The following is a 24,980-nucleotide window of genomic DNA, read 5'->3' on the forward strand; positions in this document are numbered from 1 at the left end:
ATTGTGAAGAATGCAGGCTCTACTTTCTACTGTTTGAGGTCAACAGATACAGTGCAAGCCCTCATCTGGATTCTTACTTTTTCCTAGGTGGCGAATACATAACAGATGAAGAGGTGGAAATACCCACAGCTGACTGATGTTCCTCAAGTTCCCCCCATAGCACCTTTCTGAATATTTATTGTACTTCTTTTTCCCTTGAAACATCACTAGAGAAAATGTTAAATGTGCATTAGTAATTTACAGAAACTCATCCTCCCTCATTTCATAGAAAGGCCCAGAAAGCATTTATAACCAACCCAAAGTCTATAGATAAGAAGAATGTATCTGCTCTGGAGTAAGTCAGCCTCCATGCAGGAGAACCTACCACAGGTGCCATGCAAGGGCAATATAGGTGATTTGGGTCAGAAGAAAGGGGCTTCTGTAATGATCATGACAAAAGTGATTTCATCCAAGCTGAATGTATCTGATTTAGATCAAGCATATTACTGGCAGTGATAGCACTGGGGCTGATTATTAAAAAAGCTCCACCTATAACTCTAATGATTTTATTTACAGTGTGCTAGGAAACTATGTGGGGGAAACAGACCAGGGTTTACTTAGGGGCAACCATGGCTGTTTCAAAACATAACGGCTATAAAACGGCAAGATGGAGGCCCAAGCTGTATCCTTATAGTGTTGGTTATCTAATGTGGTGTAACAAAGCACCCAGAAACTTAGTGGATGAGGCAGTCTGCATAAAATGATTGCCATCAAGCCCTTTTGTTCTTGTTCCTGCTCTTGGATCTAGGTGGTCATGTGACTTGCTTTGACCCATTGAAGAAAAAACATTCTAGAACTTTCAAGGCCAGGCCTTAACAGAACTGGCAGTTTTCAGTCCCTCTCTTTTGGAATCCAAATGACACAGAAGTCTGATCACCTTGCTGTTAGGAAGCTCAAGTCAGCTACCTAGAAAGTGAGAGGTGGTGAGGAGGAGTGATGTGTGAGTGAGGCCTTCTAGCACCTTCCAGCTCTGCCCAGCTGCCAGCTGAATGCAAGTGACTGGCCTTAGACGGTGCTGGGCTGAGCTATGCTGACCTGAAGGGTCAGGAGAAATAGTAAATTGTTGCCATCGGGGCTACTAAGTTTTGGAGTGGTATGTTATAGGGCAGCACTTAAGCTATTGACTTTGAACAGCAACCATTTACTATTTGTCATAAGTCTATGGGTTGAGTACGTGGTCTGTTGATCCAGACCCAGCCTGGCTGATTGGCTTGAGACTTGCTTGTGCTTCTGAAGACAATTGAGACTAATCAAGGATGGCCTGAGCTGTGATGGCTCAGCTCTGCAGGGGCCTCTTTCCCTGTGGCAAGCTTATTCTACAGAATTCCAAGAAGGGATGCAGGAATGCACAATCACTTTTCCAGACTTTAATTTTGTCAAATCTGCTATTTTTCCATTGACCAGAGTAAATCAAAGTAGGAGAGGACTATGGAGTTAAAGGGGAAGATTCTGGATAAAGAGTGGTCATTAACTGGGGACCATTACTACTATCAAATCTTCTACAAGAAACCCACCCAGGTTATACATAGTAAGAGTATAATTATATACTAATGTTAAGATTTCAGACTAACAGGTGGAATCAATTGGAAAAATTACATTTGAGATGAAAATAATTAGATGAGCATTTTCTGATTTTAAATAGTTAGGGATTTCCTGGCCAAGTCACTACTGCTAGTGACATTGATGCTGGTGTTTTATTTCTGATAAAAATAATTGGAAATATTTCTAATAGACATGACTTTCCCAAATTCCTATTGATAAGAGTTAGAAGAAGAATCAGGAACTCTGGGTGTCACACTACATGGCCCCTATTTAATGCACAGTAATGATGCAACTTAAGGCTTTTTAGAGTTTCTTAGAATCCTGTTTCATAGAGTTAGCTCTCTAAATAGCCAGTGGGCAGTCTGCTTTGTGACTTTCCTCTTGAAACCTAAGACTATGTGCCTCTGTATCAATGTCAGGCTCCAATGGGAAAGAAGTGCTGTGTGGAACCCATTTATGGGTAATATGTGTGAGCATTTCTGATCCACTGTAATTTCATTTAGCTCTGGCTTTACCTGTTTTTATCTTCCCAGAGTTTCCAGGAATTGACTGTGTACTTTTACATCACCTCTGTGGGAAACAAATTCATTTTCTACCCCCTGAATTTCAGAGCAGCCTGTCAGAGGAGCAAGGAAGGGGAGACTGGGATTACCCCTCCCAGATCCCAGCCAGCCTGTTACTTACTGTGGTGTGATGCTGCCCCTACACAAGGATTCACACCAGTTAGTGGAAAGCTTCTTGATCAGTTCCTCTGTAGTCCACTGTCCCCTCTACCAGTCCCATCCAGAGCCTAGTTAACTCAGTGTTTGGTTTTTGTTGTTATTGTTGTTGAGGAAGTAAGAGTCAAGGAAACTGTGTCTGGTTCTCCAGTCACTGAATGTCGTTGGGTCTCAGCTTTTTTAACTGGGAAAACCAGCAAAGCTGTACTAGACATATGTTCCTGCTTAGAGCTCTGAAGAGTCCAGGATGCTAGCATAAAATTGGATACAAGTAAGAGGGTCCTAAGCAAATGATGCCCTAAATTCCCAGTAATACCTGGAAGAAGTAAGCAGGAAAATAAGGAAAGAATAATAGATATTTGTTGGTTTTCCCTCAGCTTTAAAAACAATAATGGATAATTTTATTATCAAGGAACTTTTGTGCTCAGTTCCAGGCTGATATTAAGCCCTAATAAACTCACCTGAGGTTGGGGGATGGGGATGGGAGTTACCAAGACATTTCAAAACTGAAAAAAGGTGTCCTTTTGCAAAGAACCAATCTCAAGCATATTTATTTGTTTCACCAAGCCAGAGATATCTGACAATAAGGATCATGTAATGCTGATCTTCCTGGACAGAATGGAACCCACGTTTCCCGTCAGTGTTGTTATTTCGTTTTGTTAAAGAAGGGAAAAGTGGAAGGAAGTGACGAGGCTGAACAATATCACTTGCTTCAATTCGGCTGGGAGGGATCAGCTACCTTTCAGTTCCTATTAAGTGAATTCAGTTTTAGGGCCCATGAGCATTTTCCCAAAAGATTCCTTTAGATCCGGCCCCTCCCCTCTTTTAGTTAGACTGACCTCAGGTGGAATTACAAGCGTCCCCAGTCCGCTCAGCGCTGTTAGTAGGATTTGGCATCCATCCCCTATTCGCGCGGGACCCCCCCCTCACCAGCGTATCCCTACCTGTTGGATAGGTCTTACTTCCTGGAAACACCTGCTGTCCTTACAAGGGGAGCAGCCGTCGCCTTAGAATCCTAGTCTGTCCTTTCCTGGTGAAGGGGGGCGCCTGTGCTTAAGTGCTGGCTTAGCCACCAGAAGTGTCCAGCAGGATTCAATAGCCCTGAAGTGGGTAGCCTTATTCCAACCCCAGTCCTGTTTAGCGGGGCTTCCACACTCTGAGAACCACCGAGAAGCTCTTGGCCAGCCCTGGAGCAACCGGTCAATTCTAGGGGCCTCCTCGCCCGGTTCGGCGTCCTGGGCACGCGGCAGCGGGACAGGACGCCTTGTGCCCACGGACCGACGCCGGCTGCCAGTCCGACTGCGGCTGACACTCCCGCCGTGGCCGCTGCTGCAAACCGGTCTGGCTTCCCTGCAGGGCGTGCGGGGATGGAGCGAGGGGGTGGAGAGAAAGGGGAAGAGCCTGGGCGGCCGGCGGGCGGGGCCTGCAGCCTCCCGGAGCCGCGGCAGCCGCCGAGCAGCCTGCTCTCTCCGCGCCTCTCTCCGACTCCGGTGCGCGCTGCGCGGGGACCCGCGCCCGAGCCCGGGGGGCGCCGCGGCTCCTCGGCCTCTGTCCCCGGACTCGCCTCGCCTAGGCTGCGCCCGGACGCAGAGCTGCTGGCCTTTGGGGGCCGCCCGCTGCTCTATCTGGCCAGAGGACCGACGGGGAAGGAAGGGGAAAGCGGGGACACACACACTCGCCGGGCGCGCGCGCATTGCACACTCGCAGCCGCGCGCCCCCGCCGAGGCGCGGCCGGGGCGAGTTTGGCCCCGCGGCTTCGGGCCCGGCACCTGCCCGCCCCCGGCACGGTCCCCGGGCCCCGCCCCGCCGACCCTCCCGCCCCTCGCCTGCGCTGCTGTCCCTTCGCCCGGGAAAGCGACAACATCCCGACAACTTACAGGCTGTGGCGCAACTGGTCTGGACCGCCGAGGCTCCTGAAGGCTGCCCGGGTGAGGTAAGTTTCCTGCGCGCCCCCGGCCTCTCCTCCCAGACCCTCAGAGAGGTAGCGCTCGGGAGCTTCGTATCTCAGATAAGACCTGACGATCTCTCTACCCCGCCACTTTGCCTGTGCGCGTTGTGCTGGGGGCGACGTGGAGGGGGCGCCCGTGGCCACCGAAGCGGGACCTTCGTTCCCTGGGGGCCGCAGCTGTGCGCTCCCCCAGGGTACCCACCGGCTCGCCACCCCGATCCCTCGGGCCGCAGTGGCACTTGGCGGTCACTCTAGGTTCACTTATACAGGATCCCTTTCCCCTTTTCAGGGGAACCTGCCGAGTTTGGCAGCAGAAGGTAAGGTCTCCCCACCAGTGTCCCTTGGTACTAAACAGCGGCGAACTTGTTAGGCGCCCCTGGGATCTCCGGAGGGGCTTTGACAGTCGGTGTTCTGGTCCTTTCTGGCGCTGGCGCCGGATTGAACAGGTGCGGTATGGTTCCAACCTAATGCAGCTGCAGACTTCTGCGGGTCCCCGACTCTTCCCCAGCCGGGTCAACGTGACGCTTCACCATATGGGGCGGGGGGAATGGGGTTGTGGGGCAATGGGGAGGAAGAATGTCCCGGTTTGATTTGCCATGCCTGTGCCAGGAGTCGCCAGAACAGAAGGCAATAAATGTCTGCTTATCTCTCATCTATGCAGATGAGCATGTTGTCATTTCTTACCCCCACCGCCAGCTCGCTTGTCTTTGGTGCCCAGAGTGGGTAGAAACCTGATCCAGACAAGTTGCTGGGTAGGCTGATGAAAATTTTCATCTAATCTACTGCAATCAGGGCTCTGAACAAGAAAATGCTAGATACTCTCCGATGCTTTTTAAAGGGAGCACATGGAGGACCCCAAATAACACCCCCTACCATTGTCTCTTGTTGACAGTTAGCCTGCTGGGGCCCTAGCTCTAAGGTGAGTGATCCATTAAGGGACAGGGTGGACAGGATGCAGAATGTGTTCCTCTCCTCACGTAAGGAAGAAGTCCCCGGAAAGTACTCCTGAGCTTGGATTGGAGGACTCATTTTGCTCCTTTGATGAAGCCCGTCCATCCGGAGATGGAGATGTTCCTCTTGTGCAGTGGTGAGGCTGGAGTGTTCTGCAGTTGTTGGGAGTGGAGAAAAATCAAAGGATTGGTTTCATTGGGACTCCAGTGTTCATGGAAGCTTTCAGAACATTCCCAGTGAAAGGAACTCCTCCAAAAACCCTTTCCAGCTAAACCCAAGCTGGGAAGGTTGAGTCTCAGGTGTTACGTGTGATCTCTGAGCTGACAGAAATAGTGGGTTTTGTACAGTAGTAGAGACCTATGAGGATGATGAGAACTGTGGCAAGTCTTAGCTTGATATGTGATCATGTCTTACTTGGGAAGGAAAAGAGAAAAGCACTGAATGATAACCACATTATGTTTTTTCCAAATTAAGATGACTAGAGGGATTAGGTAATAACGCCTTACATTTTCATCAGTGTCTTGCAAATTTTAAATGCTTTGCAGCAATCGCACCGAATTCCAGCCATTTCTGAGGGAGGCAAGACAAAGATGATTATCACATATTTACAGGAGGAATGGAAGGCTCAGTTTCCGGGATTTATTAAGGTAATAAGTGGTCAGTTTTAGTGTCATAGCCAGGTTTGCTGTCATAGCTCAGTGCCAGCTCTGTACCTGCATATGGTTCTGTTTTGTTTTCTTCAATGACCAGATAGTGCCTCCATTTACTGTGGGCAGTACAGTCTCCTTGTGAATTACTGTTCTCATCTCGCAGATGAGGAAACCGAGGATCAGACAAATGAGGGCGTTTTCCATGTTATTATATCTTCTTTAGTGGAGTTTATAAAATAGAACTCATTTCCTGATGTCTGTTTTCCTCACTTTGTGTTTTCTGCCATTGTCTCAATTCTGGTAGCAATGGATCCCTGCACTACACCAGGGTATTAGAGGCAGCATAGATAGAGTCTGTTTGGTGATCTGGATTCTAGTTCTAGTACAACATGTGTGCCAAAATATTTTTTTTTTTTTTTGGTGTGATTGGGGTTTGAACTCAGGGCTTTACACTTGCAAAGCAGGTGCTCTACCACTTGAGCCACACCTCCAGTCCAATTTTGCTTTGGTTATTTTGGAGATGGGGGGGTCTCAAGAACTGTTTGCTCAGGCTGGCCTTGAACCACAATCCTCCTGATCTGCGCCTCCCAAGTAGGTAGGATTATAGGCATGAGCCACCAGTACCCAGCTCACTTCGAACTCTAAAGTCACTCATATAAAACAAAAGATTCACATTAAATTATGTTTCTTTTTCCAGCTTTCACATTCTGTAATGTTTACCAATGTATTTGTATTCCAATGGGGAAGGAAAGCTTTTTACTTGATATCAACTAAGGGATTTAATTAATTACCTGTTCCATCTTTAATTTACTCCTTCCCACTCTCACCTTGTACCACTTGAAGGGAAAGAAAATTACAAGGATGCATTAACTTTAGCATCTGCATTGTTCAGTGTTCCTATTTGACTTGAGTTTATTCTTCAGGACTGAATACTCTGACAGTAAACACACACCTTTGTTTTTTTAGCTTTGTAGTTTGCATGTAGTAAATAGCCCCAAAATAGATGTTGAATTAATGAAGTGAAATCTTTCATAAGAAAAACATATGTTGCAAAACATAGAAAACGTCTCACCATGTAAATTCCCAGCACATAAGATAATTTGCCTATAGGAGGTACGCCTTCTGAAGCCGGCAGGTACAGGGCCCATTGTTGTTCTCTTTCCTGAGACTATCCTATAAAGAAGAGGTTTTTTTTCTCCATATAGACAATAGACTATGTTATCAATGAGGTGTTCTTTTGCTTGGCTCTCACCTTTACTTGTTAGAGATGTAGAGCTTCCTAAAAGATACAGTTCTAGAATGGACTTGTGCCATTTCATGGAAGGATATATCTCAGATGGAGAAACCAAACTCTTTTTTTTTTTTTTAATATAGCATTGAGTAAAATTTCAGTAGATGCTAACACTGGCTTGTGGTTTCAGAGGGGGAACCTAATTAACAAAGCCAACCTAGTTTCTGTTCCCTTTAAGAATTCTCTTCTCTTTCCACTCCTCCTTCATATGTACAGAAAAGTAGTTGTTTTATGTTTGGAAGAATGACAAAGAATCGTAAGACAAAGAATGACAAAGATCATAAATATTGTCAACAGATCCCGCCGTTTATATTAGGGGTTGATGTATGTTTTCTTTAGATAAAGAATTCAAATATTAATATTAACTCGTTAAGAGAAATATCTTTTGTAGGTCAGAATCTGAAATGTAGGGAGGTAAACTGACCTGCTCACGGTCACACAGATAATAGTGGGAGGGTCAGAGCTAATGTGGCATTATTAAGGAGATTTATATTCAAGACTGTGCCAGGAGTTTGTGGTAAAGGTGCTGTTTTCACTTTTAGAAAGCATAAACGATAACAGAAAACTTTGTTTGCTCATAATTATTAGAGCGTCGGTATATTTTAAGATGGTTTAGTATTTATATTTTTAAATTCTCTCGTCCAAGTAAAATACCATTATGGAGAAAATGTTTGTCCATTCTTATCTGTTCACTGATTCTTTTGGCTTATATACATCAACAGTGATTTAATACCTTGCTTCAACCGGGACTTGAAGAGAGGGACTTGTTTGAATAGAAACACAAATGCATGCTGGATTCATAAGCTTCTGGTAAATAAAACCAGAAGCGAAAGGTTGCCCTGTCATCCAGCCAGTGAAGTCATAAATATGTATACATTTAATTTGCATTCGTATTTGGCTTGTACTTCTGTTAAATGGTGATTTAGGACATTTAATATCCTGGAAAAAGCATGGTTTCCTATGGCTAGAACCTTTATTAGAGTTACTCTGTAAAACATCAAGTCCTAGATGTATTTGTTGCAAAAACATTTTCACTTTGTAGCAGGTGCATTGTCTGGGGTTGGAAGGAGTCCTTCTGTTTCTTAGAGGCTGCCCAGTTAGCCCTGCACAGCGTGTAGCTTAGCTGTTCACTGTGTCTTATCTGTGGAGCAGGAGGTGATTCTGCTGAACACCAAGGAAACTGGGAGGGAGGAAACCTAGCATTTTGTTTTAATAAGCTTTGTTTTCTTTATAACAAATCAACTTTAAGTTTATCTTATTGATGAAATTGGGGGATATGTGCTGTCTCATAAATAATTGGCGGTCATTGAAAAGTTTTATTCAGCCAAGTCCTTTCAAAAGTAAAAAAGAGTAGACCAGGACAAATAGCCTTGAATTTGTACAATTTATTCTCAATTTTATCTTCTTATGCATAGCTTCAACAGAAGTACACAAGGGTGAAGATCTCACAGGAAAACACATAAATTCTACCCAAATTAGTTTTGAAACATAGCCGCGGGACATGGTTACTTCTTCCATCAGCTGGCAGTGTCTTGGTATTGTCACTAAATGAAGCCCACCCTTGAATGCACAATACATGATGTGTGTGCTGTCCTTGTAGCCAGTCTTCTGTACTGTTCAGGAGACTGAATAAACAATGCATATACAGTATGTCTTGGGCAGTTTATATCATGGGTAAACAGTAAATTCTTAAGTCTCATTTTCTCTAACATTTTGAAAACAATCAGTTGTGAAATTGCAATGAAATATAAAGCACTGAGTGTGTGGTATTGCTCCCACTCTAAAAATGAGTGTACATGTCTTTCTGTTGAGAGTCAGGCAAGGATTCAAATTGCAAGTGTTGGGAGCCTATGGAGTATAATTACCTGAATTGGAACCAAAGTTCAGAGACAGGACGGTAGAAAGTTCTTCTTTTTTGTAAGGAAAAAAAGTGATGTTTAAGGCTTCTCCATCCAGTAATGCTGACCAGGGAGTTTGGGGAGGAGGATAAACTTATAACTAGCCATAAAAATGTGTTATCTTTGCTTTGTAGACAGACTGGCACAAGAAACACAATGGATTCAACATATTGCGTGATGGTTTTCACACTTTTTTCTTTCTTTTTGAAACTATGCCCACATTTGTGAGCATTGGGTGATAAAGGAAGGAAAAAAAACCAGCAACAACTGAGAATAAGTACTAGGACTTCTTTGATGGAATAGGAAGCACATCTTATAGGTGCTTAGCAAATTTTTGTCAGGTGAAAAGGGTAGTTATCATGTTTTACTTATATTTGTATTCTTGGAATGAAGCACTATGCCCAGACAATGGCAGGAGTTTAATAAATGTGTGCTGTGCAATATATGCATCCAGATTAATATTGCTCTTCAAAGTCTTGGATGTTTCTTAATTATTTTAATGATTCTAGGATTTTCTGAACTATTTTAGAAATGTCAGGCAGGGTGATAGACACTAGTTTTGATAGTTTATACTGGTCCTTCATTTTTTTAATTATAAGCTGTCGGTAGACTCTAACTCATTTATTTACTTAGGCAGGCTTACTGTGTAGCCCATGCTGACCTTAGGCTCCTGAGTGCTTGGATTACAGGTGTGCATGACCATGCCTAGTTCCAACCTTTTCTAAACTGACATACCTAGGAATAATATTTAATTATTTCTCTTCTTTAGCAGAAGGAGTCATCTAAATATAAAATTTGTTCTCTTTTTCTTTTAAAGTATCTGATAAATATTTTTCTCAGCACCCAGAATGGCTTCACAGTGAGTTTAACTCAGGGTCTACAGATGAAAGTGGACTTGAAGCTTCTCTACGTTAATCACCTTAGCTGTTATGTCCTTCTGGGTCTTCTCTGAGCATCTCACCTAAAGGAAACCGTCCCCATATGTTTTGTTCACTTGTCACAATGGATACTTATACATGAATGTATTTCTCTTGTTTTTCTCTCACCTAGATCCAGACTTAGGCAGAGTGTGAACTCAACCTAAGACTTTAACAGTCTTTGAATACAGAGGTCATTGTTCTTTAACACTTTTTCTAGCAGCTGCCCATAGTAGTTGCTCAGTAAATGTTTAGATGAATGAGTGAGTAAAGGTGAAATGGGCTACCATTGAGGTCCCTCCATTCAGCTGTTTAAATGGTAACAATGGCAGCTGCCTTAGACTGATGACAAGCCCTCCAGGGGGAGGAAACACTTGCACACATAAACAAATTCTGGCAGGATATTGAATGAAGCTCTATCTCTATTTAAAGAGTGATTTCTTTCATTCTCAAAAAATGAATAGTACAAGGGATGGGGATGTAGTTTAGTGGTACAACACTTACCTAACATATATAAGATCCTGGGCTTAATCTCCATATCACACACACACACACACACACAGACACACACACAGACACACAGACACACACAGATTAAAATGTTAAACCTATAACTCCTAGCGTCAGTCTCCTGCAGGGTTTTGTATTCTCAGGTGAATCCCCATGTGTATAGAAAGGGTGCCATCTGTCTGGTTCATCAGAAATGCCAGCATAAAAATGAAAAATTCTCCTATACTAGTCTGGGCTTTTCTCAGAACCTTGTGGGTCACAAGAGAACTAGTTCTTGCAACTGGATTGGGTGTCTGGGGCTTCAGGTAGTATATTAAAAAGTGTTTAATGGTCACTGACCCTGCCAAATGGTGGGTACTTTGAGGACTGGGAGACAGACCTCGTATATGGGTGGTAAGAGTAGACTACCTACATGACTTGCTCTTGAGTTTTGTGTCAATAGATGACACATGGAAGAAAGATTCCAAGAGCCAGTGATTGTGTCTAGGGAGGAAAACAATAGTTTGCTAACAATTTTCAGAACATTTCAAGTCAGTTTAATAGTCTAGATATAGATGAATGCTTTGGCTAAAACCCATGTGTCATGGGTATTCCTGACTGTTGAGGAAGGTGACTTTGCTGAGGACCTGCCATATTCTGGTCACTTCTCAAGTTCTGTTTCTTTTCATTTTCCCCATGTACTGGCAAGATAGGCCACAGCATAGAGAGGAAAATGGAAACCTAACTTGCTCATGAGCGCAGAGACAGTAGGGATGGAGGCTAAGTTACTGCCCTGGCTTTTCTGATTTTAAAGCCCATTTCTTTTTCTCTGTTCCATGCTGCAGCATCTCAAAATAGAGTCTGGAATAAAAGTTTTAGAAAGGAGAATCATAAGTGAATTCAAAATTTATGTCTCCAACCTAAATCTCTCTCTGAATTCTAGATGGCATAATTGCATTGCACTTGGCTATCCCAAAGTCACCTCAAATTCCACATGTACAAAGCTGGAACATGGTCTCTATTCTCCATGACTGATGCCCTCATAAGGTTCCCAGATCTGTAGTGTACTAGCTACCAAGTAGCAGGAGCACAGACTTGGGAACCTTCCATTCTTTCCACTCACCACATCTAATCCATCACTAATTTCTGTTGATGTTGCTCCCTGAATCTCTCCCTATCCATCTGCTTTTTATTATTTCTGCAAATTCCTTCCTAGCCCAGCTTCTCAGTAGCCAGAGTCTCACTTACCTCTTTTCTCTTTTCCATTGTGGCCCTCCTCTAACCATGACCCATGATGCAGCTACCTGACACTCTGACTGGGTCTTTACCTCCTCTACTCATCTGAGCCTTCCTGGAAGCAGAAAGACTCTGGTCACAGGGTCTTTCTAAATTGGTGGCCTTTTGCACTCTTGCACAGCCTCTGAGGACTCATTCTTCCAAACAGGGTCCTATCCTGTTGCCTTTGTTCCCTAGAGTGCAGTAAGGTTCATGTTCATCATTACAATTGACTGCTCTTACAGGCATGGAATAAAAATGCCAGTGTAATACTGTGGACTCACTCAACCCTCCCCTCCAAATATCAAATTTTTAGGGTACTCTTGGAATCCTCAAGGTGTACTCACTCATCTAGCAAGGAACCAGAGACTGCTGCCACCAGCCACAGTTGGCTATACACTGGGCTTGGGTATCATCCCAGCATCATATCTACAGCTAGAAGTCAAACCTAAGCCTTTTCCAGAAGTGCTGCCTCTGCTCCCTGACTGTGGCTTGTCCTGGCAGCTTTGGGAAGAGATCCAGGGTTGCTGTGATAACTGGGGGGGGTAGAACAAAATTTATAATTTGAACTCTGTTCTCCCTGTCCTTCCTCATAGTGGAAACCAGTTGAAGGAGGTAGAGGAAAGCTCCTCCAGCCACGGGTGGGGAGAGTCAGGGGGAGAGAATTGCAGACTCCTCAGTGGCCTTCCAATGGGCCTCCAGGAAAGATCCGAGCGACTAACATGGTTCCAGAGCCCTGCAAGGCACTGCCTGTCACTCCAGTCTGAGACCCACCACTTTGCCCTTCACTGTTTGCTCTTCAGCCATGCTGAGCACGCACCACCTCCTGACTATTCATGCAAACCACGTGTGGCTCCCACTGGGGTATTCCTCGCATTGGTTGACCATGTGTCAGGTCAATTCTAAGGTGACCTTTAGGACAGGACCAGCACTGTGCTCTCTGGGAAGGGTTTAGTGCTGTGGTTACTGGACTCACTCATAGGACCTTCACTAGGCCATAACCATCAGGAGCTTGGAGTCCACATCTATGGGCTTCTTCCCCCATTGCATGCTTAGCGGTCAGCATAGTGCAACACATGTAAAACCTTGCTGAATAAATGAGCCAATGAATGCCAGTACCTTCACCTTTAAAAAAATCCTGCTTATGAGTTTCCAATGGCAAAAGGGAAGCACAGAGATCAGGAATGTATCACCTCACATTGCTGATGCTACCCACAGAGTTTCTTCAGCTTTCTTTACCACTGCCTACTGGCACAGCTGTCAGGACCACCATCTCTGTAATGGTTGCTGCATAAGTTATCGCCAAGAAAGTTGTCCTCCAAATCATATGAAATATTTCTGGAAGGGTATTTGAGATACTGGTGATCCTTGTTTGCCTCTGAGGGGTGAACTGGCCCTCTGAAGGCAGGGATGAGAAGGAGGCTTTTTATTACAGACCTTCTTTTACCTCTGAATTTTGAGCCACATGTGTTGATTACTTATTTAATAAAATTAAAGTTGTAAAAGGAGGGAAGTTACCATAGGGATGTGGAGAGATAGGAATGCTTGTGATTTAGAGAAAAGGAAATAGAGGTGTAGTTGATGGGAAACTGTTCTCAAAAAGTTCTAGTTTTGGCCAGGTGCAGTAGCACATGCTTTGTAATCCCATCTACTCTGAAGACCAAGATAGGAGGATCCAGGCTTGAAGCCAACCTGGCAGGAAGTTAGCAAGAGCCCATCTAAACTAATAAGCTGGGTGTGGTGGCATGCTTCTGTAATCCTTGCTACATGGGATGTGTAAATGGGAGGATCACAATCCAGGCTAGTCCAGGCAAAAACCTGAGGTCGTATTTGAAAAGTAACTGAAGCCAAAAGGACTGGGGATATGGCTGAAATGGTAGAGCACCTGCCTAGCAAGCATGAGGCCCTGAGTTCAAACCCAGTACCCTCCTATATACATGTACGTGTACATATACAACCTTCATTTATATATACATATATATAGCCTTCAATGATACAGCCATTTTCTTCTGACTTGCTCTGAACATTGATGGACAATTATGTGACTTCTACTGAAAGGGAATTTCACACCACATAACATGACACCGTATAACATAACATTGCTCCCATTTCAAAATACAACATTTCTTCTAAATATAAAGGCTTATGGAACCAATATCCTTGAGAGCAAGCAGTTGTTGAGGAATGAGTTCTCTATGATGATCTGTAAGATTGGAATAAGAAGCAGGATTGTAGCATGCTGTAGAACTGGAAAATGTGAATTGGCCTGAATAAGCTTGTGTTGTCTCTGTACATGACTTTGTCAGTTACTGAGTCACATTTGAACAGTAAATAAAAGAAATACCAACAGGTCTTACCTCAGACTGCTATAACAAAGTACCATAGACTTGGGTGGCTTTTCAACCACAGAATGTCTCACAGTTCTGGAGGATAGACGTCTGAGATCAGGGTACCAACATCGTTGGGTTCTGGTGAGGTCCTCTTCTGAGTTAGAGACTGCTGACTTCTTATTATATCATCATATGGCAGAAAGAGGGAGAGAGAACTGTCTGGATTCCCTTCCAAAAGGGCACTAATCCAACTCACAAGGGCTCTAGCCTTAGAACCCAAACACCTCCCAAAGAACATCATCTAATACCATCATACTGAAGGTTAGGATTGCAACATGAATTTGGGGGGGGGCGGCGGGGAACACAAACATCCCATTATGAAACCCTTTATAGCTCAGTCAGTGCACCATAAGAAACACGTTCTACTTTCAAACCTAGTATGTGCATAGACATATATAATAAATATAATCAAAACAAAGTTTTCATGAAATAATACTTACCCATGCTACGTGAAATATACTATGCTATTTTGTGTTATGTTCCCTCCCTCCTCCAGTCTGTACCAAACATTGGCCATGATCTACCTGATTGACTCTCTTTGTTAAAGGGCTCTGACACCCGCAGTTTAGAAGCCACGAATCTAGTTGTCCCTACTTCTGTTGTCCGTGGGCTGTGCTCTATACTCAGGCTTTCTGTGCTCCTCACATTCCTTTGAATTTACAGAGGTTGAGGGTTAATGACCCCCTGAAGCCTCTCCTGCAAAGTTTTAATTTCTGTCAAGAAGGGACAGTGAGACAGGGACAGTAGGTACCTGATAGGTTAGACTTGGAAGGAAGTGACTCAGAAGGCCACCTTGTCTGTCACACAGGATTGATAAGTCCAAAAATGGACCACAGCTTTTAAGCTGGGAACATCTATATTTTTTCATATAATGTTTAGCCAAAGTTCATACTAATTTATTTTAGCAAGAATCTAGATAGTATAAAAAGACAAAAATCCTCATTTTAAAATATGTCAGAACAAATTGAGAATGTCAGTTTTCTTTCTGCCTGGACTTCACTGAGGCATCAGGCTTGTTCATCTTAACTGGTCACATAAGCAAAAAATGAAAAGGGACTAACTAGGGAACCCATGGATATACAGACCCTTTGGGCAGGCTGTTGTACTTCTTGAGTAAATTTCCTATTTGTGGAGGGTTGCTATGTTCCTTCAAGTGCCAACATTTGTTATAGCCAGTTTTTAAATAGACATTTTTCCCAAAGTTGTCACATCTTTCCCCAGTTCTTTTAAGACCATACAGAATACAGTATGTCTTTTAACTTAGAATCCATTCAGAGATACAAGGCCCCATACCAATTGGCTTCATTTTGTTACTTACAAAAACCTTATCTGCCTTTTAAAAATTTATTGGTGGTGGGACTCTACTTCCATGGCTTTTAGAAATGAGCCCCTTTATTCATGGTTTGCTATTGAGAATCTGTTGTGATCTTGGGAACCAGATAACAACCATATTGTCTGACTTGCAGTTCTCCAAAAGACTCATATTATTCTTTGAAATTGGTATCTTAAGGGAGGGGGAATTTTTGAGAGGGGACCTCAAGAACTCTATTTGTAAAGTCAGCAACCTTAAGTTCTTTTTCCTTCACTTAGTTAATTGACCAATAAAGAAAATGCTTTTCTTATATTCTGTTTTTAAGCTGCTCAGATTCATACATAAAATGCTGCCTTTCAAAGGTGAACTAAGCATAGTTTCCTTTTCCTTTTCCTTTTTATAATGTGTTTACTACTTTACCTGGTCTAAAGCAAGATTCATGGGCTTTTCCATTTCATTTAATTTTAGTGGTAAAAATTGATGGGTATTTTGGTGAGAGTTTCATTTTCAGTGTTTTAATGGCATTATAGATTACCAAAGGTCTTTCTCTTTCCCTTGGAGAGACTGCATGGGGAAGTTCTCCAAATTTTCCTGATTTCCATCTTCTATCAGCAAACCTGAAATAAAACAAGTAAGGTGAATAATGAACAATTAACTTATTTTTAAGAGGTGATGTGAACGGCATTCTTCTTTGACTTATGAATTCATTATATTGAAACAAAAAAGAAAATAATTGAGTCATTGCTTTGGCAAGCTACTTTGAAATGATACCCTTTTATTATTCCTCCTAAGATGTACAGTTCTGACAGAGTGGTGAAGATGAATGGAGAACAGAGCTAATGGGAGATCCATCTCTCGTGCTGAGAGTTAGGAGAGAAACACGACTTTTGTTTATGTTTATTTACAGAAACCCAAATGGAAAGTCAGCTTGTGTACAGTTGGGCTTCATTATTTAGTTTAGCAGTTTCTCAGAAACTCCCTCTCCTACATGGCTATTTGTAATGTAAACATGATGCATCATTTCCTTTTGCGCAGACTTTATAGGAGGAACAGTCCTTTCCACATATGTCAAAAGACTTCTGGAAGCATTTTGAAGCTGAGTGGTGAGTATCCTACACATGTGTCACACAGCCTTAGGGCTGATCATCAACACTCCCGCACACTGCATCTGTACGTGTTTCTTTGTTTGTCTGCCTCCTTCTCCAAAACGTCACCCTCCACTTTGTCTTGTTCACTCCTATATCCCCAGTACCAACGACAGTGCCCAGCACAAAGATGGCCTGCAATGGATGTGTGCATTCATTCTTGCTTAAGCTGTAACTTTTTTCCCCTTAATTTTCTATTTCTGCCCACCTTTTCCATTTTCAACACCCTAGCTCCTAGCTAGCCTAGTCATTGCTTCAAATCCCTATCCCAATGAGTGGTCTTGTTTTTTGCCAAATTTTAGCCTTTTTCTATTGCTTGCTTTTTTGGCCTGCAACACTTGGAACAATTTAATAACCTCATGCCTCACTCTCTTAGCCACTCATCTGCTCTTGGGAATCCCAGCTCTTACCTGTGTTACGAAATCTACATTTGCAGCTGCTCAGTCACCTTTTAAAAAACTCAGTCTACTTCCCTCTCTAAACTCTAAGTTACCCTCATTGAACTGTTGGAAATGTTAGCTGTCTTTTTACTTTGCTCATCCCCATGACTTAGCAGCTACCATTTAAAAAAGGAACACTTCTGTTCTCACCTCACTTTCCTAGTGACTGCTCTTACCTGGAGCAGCTTCCTAAATAGCTTCTATACCTCCCTATCTACCCCACTCTGGCCAACTATAATACCTGCTCCTGAGATTTAATTTTATCACCGCCATGCCCCCAAATCCTTAGATGCTTGAAATCTAAATGCTTTGGTTTAGTCCAGAAGACCATCCACAGTCTGGGCCTGGGTGACTGATGGTCATCATTTTTGTTATTTATAGTCATAGCACTGTAGTAATGACAGCAGCTTTTAAGTCTTTTAAACTTTTATTCTACCAGGCACAACACATAAGACATGAAATCATAGTTCTTCTTGGTGTTTTAGAGCTGTATAATATGGTATTAGAAAGAGTAGGTATGAGTGGAAGGAGATAGGGCTGGAGAGATATGCAGGGCCCCACGTGGGCATCTTGTCTGCTGTGCTAAGGGGCACAGCAGTGAGGCAACAACTAGAAGAGTTTCATGGAAAGTCATGAGCTTCATACTTTATTTTAGCTCAGCAACATGAGCTAACATTTGGGAGTTGAATTAGAAGAGAAAGGAACTAGAGACAGGGAATTGAGGGAAGATGAGGGCTTGGATTAAGGTAGTGAGGACAGGGAAGAGTGAGCAGATTTGAGATTTAGGGGAAGAATTTTTATGACCTGGTTAGACATGAATGTTGAGGAAAAGGTAGGAGTAGAAGATGAGTATCTGGCTGTTGATTTGAGTGCTTAGAGATTGGGGGATGATGCTCAACTGAGAGAGAAGACTCAGAAGAGGCTGCATAGACATGATGGCAGAAGCAGGAAAGCTATGATAAAAAAAAGTCCTATTTTGGACATGGATTTGAGATGCCTGTGGTATGTCTAGGTCGGATGTGGCTATAAAGAGAGTGATCCATGAGGGAGACATTCACTGTGTTATGGTCATATGCTCCAGGCAGTGATTTCAAGCCAGGGGAAGAGCTGAGATTAAGACATCTGCAGGACCTCCAGGTGGAGTCTAGAAGGAAGCTGTATATGAGTGTGGATCTAAGCAGACAGGCTGCGATGAAGACATGGTTTTATAAACTTTTGCTAGTTATTAAAGCCATGGATTTAAATAAGACTTCCCTGAAAAGGTGTATAACAGAGAACACCATTCCCTGATCTTCATTTGCACTTTAATTTTCTCATACATTGGCTCAGTTCCCCATACTCCACCCCTACCCACCATCTCTGTCTTCCATTTTCTTCTCTGTTTAGGGAAATGATATCAGATGCATCCCATTGTTCTTGAAGGCTTCTCAGACACCACTGATCCCCATACCTGCTTCTCCAGAAGCGATTTCTCAAGCATACATTCTCTCTGGCATTCTTGTTCTTGTGACTCTTGGAGCTTTCCTTTGAGGCTCACTTGTAATTTGTTTCCAGCTTATCTCTGTAAGCAGATTCAAGTCCTGACAGCAGGGCCCACATCTTTCCCCACTCTGTGTTCCCACCCAACCTAACGGCTCTGTTGCCTTGTATACACTCACTGCTGATACTACATTTTATTGATTATTTTATTCCTCTTTAAAAGAACAAGGAAAAAAAGCAAATAATTCAAAGTTCCATAGGGTTTATATCAGTTGGTATACCTTAAACTAACTTGAAAGTGCCTGTGTCAAATATGTTTACAGCTGAATGTTCTATTTTTCACTTAAAAAAAAAAGAAAAAGAAAAAAATTAAAGTATTGAAAAAGTCTACAAACTAGTGCAGGACTCTTGTCATTTGTTGTTTTTGTGATTTTAAGCTGCAGAGGAAGAGAATGTCTTTTGACAGCTCCTCTTTACCTACTATAGCTTGTTGCAAGTAATTTTCCTTGGGTCACACTTCCAGTGTTTCTAAGAGACATTTTGCACACATTTGCACTAGTTGAATTTGGATGCAGTGAGAGCTCTTTTCTGAGAAGCAGGGACTGTGACTCATCCAAGCCCTCTGTTGACACTTTGGTGACCTCTGGTCAAGTGGCTTGACCTCTTTTGTGCCTTTTTCTTTACCTCATCTGTGGAATGAACATCTATCTATACACTGGCTCCTGACCTGGATCAAAGGCATGTTGTGAGGCCAAATGGACTGATGGCCTTTGAGGTCCTGAGATCAAAAGTATCACACACATTACAGAATTTATTTTATAGAATTACGGAAGAGGTCATGCTCAGGACAGCTACCTTTATAAAGCCCATGAGTAAGTAGATCTAAACCAAAGGGTCCCCACACAGAAGAAATTTCCTCTCCTATCTCCAGAGGCCCAAGGTGGGAGTGAGACTTGTTACTGAAGACTGGTTGAGAGTTTCAGAATTTATACACACCCTCAACATGGGAAACAAAGTCAGCATGCTTTTATCTTTAAAAAAGAGATGACTCTGAGGTGTGGAGGTTTATTGAAGAATGCAAAACTCGTGTTTGTTTGTTAAAGAAAAAGAATGCTGGTAGATAGCAAATAGTATGACAGGGTCCAAAGTAGAACATGCTGTGCCAAGTATTAAATAAGTTCATTGCTTTTTGCATTTAGATCGTGGGTGTCAACTTATCATAGCTCATAGCATGCTCCATGCCAGGCCTTGAGGGTACCTGTTTCATTTACAGATGCTGTTGAGGTGGAATTTGAGGATCTCCCAGAAATCATCCAGAAAGAACTTTTAACACCTGTGGAATCCTTAAGGTTGTTTGAATTTAATTGGGCATTCCTCAGATGCCACTGAAATTTTTGGTTAATGATAAAAATATTTATGTCCTTTGAAATATGTCAAATGGCAGGGAGAGTTGACTAGAGTTAGTGACAGAAGCAATATGCTTGATCAAAACTGAGGGAAACTCAGTTTAACAGCATTGGATGGGGTCATTGGATCTGTAGGTCATGACGTTGAATGTATGATGAGACGAAAATCTCAATTGCTTACATAGCCTGGCAATGAGCCTAGTGGCATAGTCATAGCTATATTTAGGCTATTTCTCAGTTTTATGCCCTCGGGGTCAGACTGTGGACCAAGCATGGCATACCTTTAGGCAGTATTACAAATTTACTCAACCCAGTGAAAGTTTAACTGGCAGAAGGTGGCATGTGGATGCAGAGAAGAGAGGGTAAAGATGCTAATACCTGAATCTCCTAATACAGGGAAGTAAGACTTAATGGTTGAAAGTTGGTGGAATTCCACAGTTGTGCTGTCTTCCATTTCTGCTGGTGGCACCAGAGAGTTCCAGTTGCTCACATTTTCATCCACTCTTGGTATGACCACTCTTTTCCATGTCAGACATTCTAATACATCTATCATGGTGGCTCATTGTGATTTAAAAAAAAATTTTATTATTCATTTTATTCACATGTGCGTACATTGTTTGGGTCATTTCTCCCCTCTGCCCCCCTCCTCCACCCTTTGTCCCCCTCCCCCCCTCACTTCCAGGCAGAACCTGTTCTGCCCTTACCTCTAATTTTGTTGAAGAGAAGACATAAGCATAATAGGGAGGACAAAGCGTTTTTACTAGTTGAGATAAGGACAGCTATACAGAGAGATTCCTAGCATTGCTTTCGTGTACAAATGTGTTACAACCCAAGTTGATTCATTCATTATGATTTTAAATTACATTTCCCTGGTAGATAATCATGTTCAGCATCTTCATATGATTTATTTTTGCCGTCTTTGCATGTTCTCTGATGAAGTACTAAACTCTTATGTTAATTCTACCAAGTTTTTTTGTAACATGTACCAAACTTTATTACATAAACACTGTGAATGAAAGACAGTTTTACGTTAAAACAAAAGTCGCTAACATGGCACGGTGACACATGACTGTAATCCCAACTACTTGGCAGGGTGGAGATTGAGATGATTGCAGTTTGAGGCCAATCTGGGCTAATTAGATCCCATTTCAACCAATTAAGCTGGGCGTGGTGCCACACACGTCATCCCAGCTACTCAGGAGGCATAAATAGGAGATAGAGGTTCAGGCCACCTTGGGCAAAGATATAAGACCCTATTTGAGAAATAGCTAAAGCAAAAAGGGCTGGGGATTTGGCTCAAGTGATAGAGCACCTGCCTAGCAAGTATGGGTCCCTGAGCTCAAATCCTGGTACCAACCTCTCCTCCCACTCAAAAAAAAGCGGGCAGAAACACAAATGAAGACTTGAGTACTTAAAATTACAAAGGTATTGACAGAGAATTACAACAATAATATTTTAAACTTTAAGAGGAGTCGGGGCAGTGGGAAGAGATTCCTGATGTGAAGCAAGTCCTGGAGATTTAAGTGTATTTCCAAGAGATATGAAGATAATCACCAGGAGACCATAGCAGAAAATGTTAAGAATCTTTGTCCTAGAAGAATGGGAATGGCAGGGGTAGGCAAAGGAAGAGCTGACTCTCTCATGAAGTCTTTTGTATCACTATTGCCTTGTACATAGATTTTTTTGATAAAAATATATCATGGGTATATTAGTCACAGAACATAAAGATAAAAATGACATGAGGTAACTAAAATGAGTAGAGGGTAGAACTGAAGATTATGAAATAAGACATTCTGGAGAACAAGTATGTGATTAAAGAGCTGTATAAAGGAAGGAAGGCCCTAAAATGACAGTCCCAATGAGCACCTAACACTTATTTTGGTGTTTACTATAGTCCAGGTGCTTTCTAAATATAAGCATGCATTTGCTTATTACATAGTCACAGCAACCCTTGGGGTAGGTCCTGTTTATAGATGAGGAAACCAAGAGCCAGGGATCCAGGGATATTAAATACATTATTCAAGATGGCAGAGTTTCACATCCAGGTGTTCCAGTTCCAGAGCCATCTGTCTGAACTAGGCCATTTTATAGACCTCATGATAGGAGAATGGCCATGACACTCCAAAGTTCATACAGTAGGTGCTCCTTGACCCAGGCTGACGTGATTTGTTCTCTGAGGCCCACTTCTACAAATGCCTATCTTTAGGTTATTAATCAGTCAATAGATACTTGAATGCCTATAACACAGTTCTGGATACTATGATTATGGTCTGCGAAACAGAAAAAAGAAGTGTATAATTTGATGCCAGATGCTATAGGGAAAAATAAATCAGGATAAATGAGAACAACAAAGTGGGATGAGCACAAGTGGGGGTCATGGTGCTGGTAAGGTGTTATGTTAGAGAGGGAGGTCAAGGAAGTCCTCTGTGAAGAGATGGCACAGGAAGATTGTCTTAGTCCCTTCAGGCTGCTATAACAAAAGCCCATAAATTGAATGGTTTAAACTACAAATGTTTATTTCTCACAGTTCTGAGGGCTAGGAAATCCAAGATCAGTGTGCTGATAGACTGGTGTCTGGTGGAGGCCCACTTCCTGTTTTAGACATGGTCATTTCTCATTGTATCCCCATAAGACAGAGAACAGAGGGAGAGGAAGCAAGCTCTCCATGTCTTTTATAAGGGCACTAATCTCATCCAGTCGGACTCCACCCTTATGACCTAATTATCTCCCAAAGATCCAACTTTCTAATACTGTTACCCTGAGGGTAAGGATTCCAATATACATATTTCAGGGGAATGCAAACATTCACTTTATAATATTGATCTAAACGAAGTGGAGAAGTAAACTGCAGCTACAGAGAAACGTATTCCAGGCAGAAGGAATAGTAAATGCAGGGTCCTGAGGCACAGAGCTTGTTTGGCCATTTGAGATACTATAAAGAGGCTTCTATGTTCAAAGCTGGGGAAGGAGAGGAGAGGAAAGAATACCTGGGGCCAAGGCAAGGTGAACCTTTTAAGTCAGATAGTGACTTTGGATTTTATTTTTAGTGCGATGAGAAGCCATTAGAGGGTTGAGTGAAGGGAAGGGATAGCCAGCAAGAATTTCCTGTTGTACCTCTCACGAAGAGGCAGTTGTCAAGGAGAGCCTTGAAAAACTGGGAGCATTTTGCTGATCCATAAAGCTTTGTATGAATGAATTGCTAGAGAAGTCAGGTCCTCCATGAGCAATGAAACTGTACTAATATGTACGTTTCCTAAAGGTGGTTTGTTGGATGAGACAGTAGCTAAATTGTACCTATATAGAGATAGTAATTGATGGCACAATTACTGATCATTTCCAACAACAGGCCAGTAATTTCTCTTTTCAGAGGAAAAAAGTCAAAGAAGAGAAAAAAAACCCTGTTAGAATAATGTTAACTATAATGATATAAGGCTAAAAATAATTCCAGTATCTAACATTTGGAGAAATGATTAAGCTGTAATAGCTTATAATAATAAAATATTATTTGCCAATAAAATACTATATAGAAATCTATGTAAAATAAATGAAGAAAATACAAAATATTGTGAAAAACTATAATCAAGTGCACTGATAAAAATAAGAAACCATGGAGTACTTATGTACTCCATAAAACGCTTTGGTTTTTACCTCTTTACTGTATATTTGGTTGTATGTGAATGTGATAGGAGGAAATTAAGAGAATATGACTCATGAAAAGAAAGGCTGTCAAAGGATGTAGAAAATAATACACAAGGTCAACAAGATTTGGGGAGTGCCTGATGCCAAAAGACAGGAACCGGGATGCTGATGACTGTTCCCAGTGTAGGTAAGTGAGATTTGAGGAAATGTCCTGCAAGACTTATTGAAAGTAATACTGATTTCCAAAAAAGTGAGCCACGTCAACAGATGAGATTTATTTTTGGATTAAAAAAACTACTTCAAAGAAAGTTTCAGATTTATTGTCAACAGCCCATATCCAATTACAGCATTAAAAAAAAAACTACAAAAATTTCTCAGTTCTTAACAGAGAGCACTCTTTGATATTATACAAAGCTAAATTCTGCAAAAGCAGAGAATTTCAGTTAGCCCATAAGAGCCATTGTAATGGAATTTGACCTGGGCTGTGTTGAGAAGTAAAACCTTGGAGCTTGTCACAGCAGGTTGTATTGGAATGAGAGAATAAATTCCAAAGAGTCCATGAAATGGGTGGGGTAGCCTTTATATGTATATGCTAAGTATGAATACTGATCAACTAGGATGGAAACAAGAAAAGGAATAATGGTTTTCAGGATTGTTTGGGATTTAGAATGTGATGCACATCTCTGCACAAGAAAAGATTACCCTGAGATGGGGCCAGACAGGATACTGGCTTCCTACGGGTCTCTGTGAATGTGCTCTACCTTTCTGATCCTTCAATCATTAACAAGTAAATAGGTATGACTTCCATAGTCACCACTGTCAAGGAGAGTCACCTTTAGCCCAACAGGATCCCTTTCAACAGATGTGATAATTTGGTTTCAAGGGTCATGAGCCTTGGTTGAGCATTGCTTTAGGATCTTAGAGGCTGTTTTGTAACTCTTGGTGCCTAAAAGTTATCATATTTCAATTTAACGTCAGTTTGTGAGTACTGTGCTGGTGGTGCCAATGTGATTTTTGATACTACTGATGTCTAGATAGGATGCAGACCTTCTGTGGGGAAATTGGGAAGAAGTAAAGCTGATGTTGCATTGATACTGGACAGATTGTGTCAATCTCTTTGTCTTCTCAGAAAGAACAGCCTCGAAAATGAGGCTAAGGTTGATAGAGAAATATGGGGCTGGGTATGGAGGATTAGGCCTATGATCCCAGCTATTGTTGAGGTGGAGGCAGGAGGATCAGGAGTTGAAGGCCATTCTGGGCAAAAAGGTAGGGAAACTCTATCTCAAAAATAAAAACAGAAGGATAACTCAAATGGTGTCATATTTGCCTAGCATGTGCATTGTCCTGGGTTCAAGCCTAAGTATTTTCCCCCAACCCCAAAAATAAAAGAAAAGAAAAAGAAAACAGGTAGTAGAAAATAAGTAAATGATAGTTCCTTTCTCTTTTCTGT

General features: G+C 42.2%; 1 protein-coding gene across 5 annotated transcripts in view; it reads left to right on the forward strand.

Moving 5' to 3' along the window:
- The first annotated feature begins 4,077 nt into the window (after positions 1-4,077).
- Positions 4,078-24,980, forward strand: part of Pip5k1b (phosphatidylinositol-4-phosphate 5-kinase type 1 beta) — a 273,611-nt gene continuing 252,708 nt past the window's right edge. The window contains exons 1-2 of one of the 5 annotated variants that reach the window (XM_074051983.1): positions 4,082-4,233; positions 5,745-5,846. The gene's annotated coding sequence lies outside the window, so the exon portion shown is untranslated. Of the gene's footprint in view, positions 4,234-4,419; positions 4,566-5,744; positions 5,847-16,456; positions 16,525-24,980 lie in introns of those variants that run through there. The other 4 variants (XM_074051981.1, XM_074051987.1, XM_074051980.1 and 1 more) reach the window with 4 other exon arrangements.

This window comes from Castor canadensis, chromosome 13 (genome assembly GCF_047511655.1).
Source record: "Castor canadensis chromosome 13, mCasCan1.hap1v2, whole genome shotgun sequence".
NCBI lineage: Eukaryota > Metazoa > Chordata > Mammalia > Rodentia > Castoridae > Castor > Castor canadensis.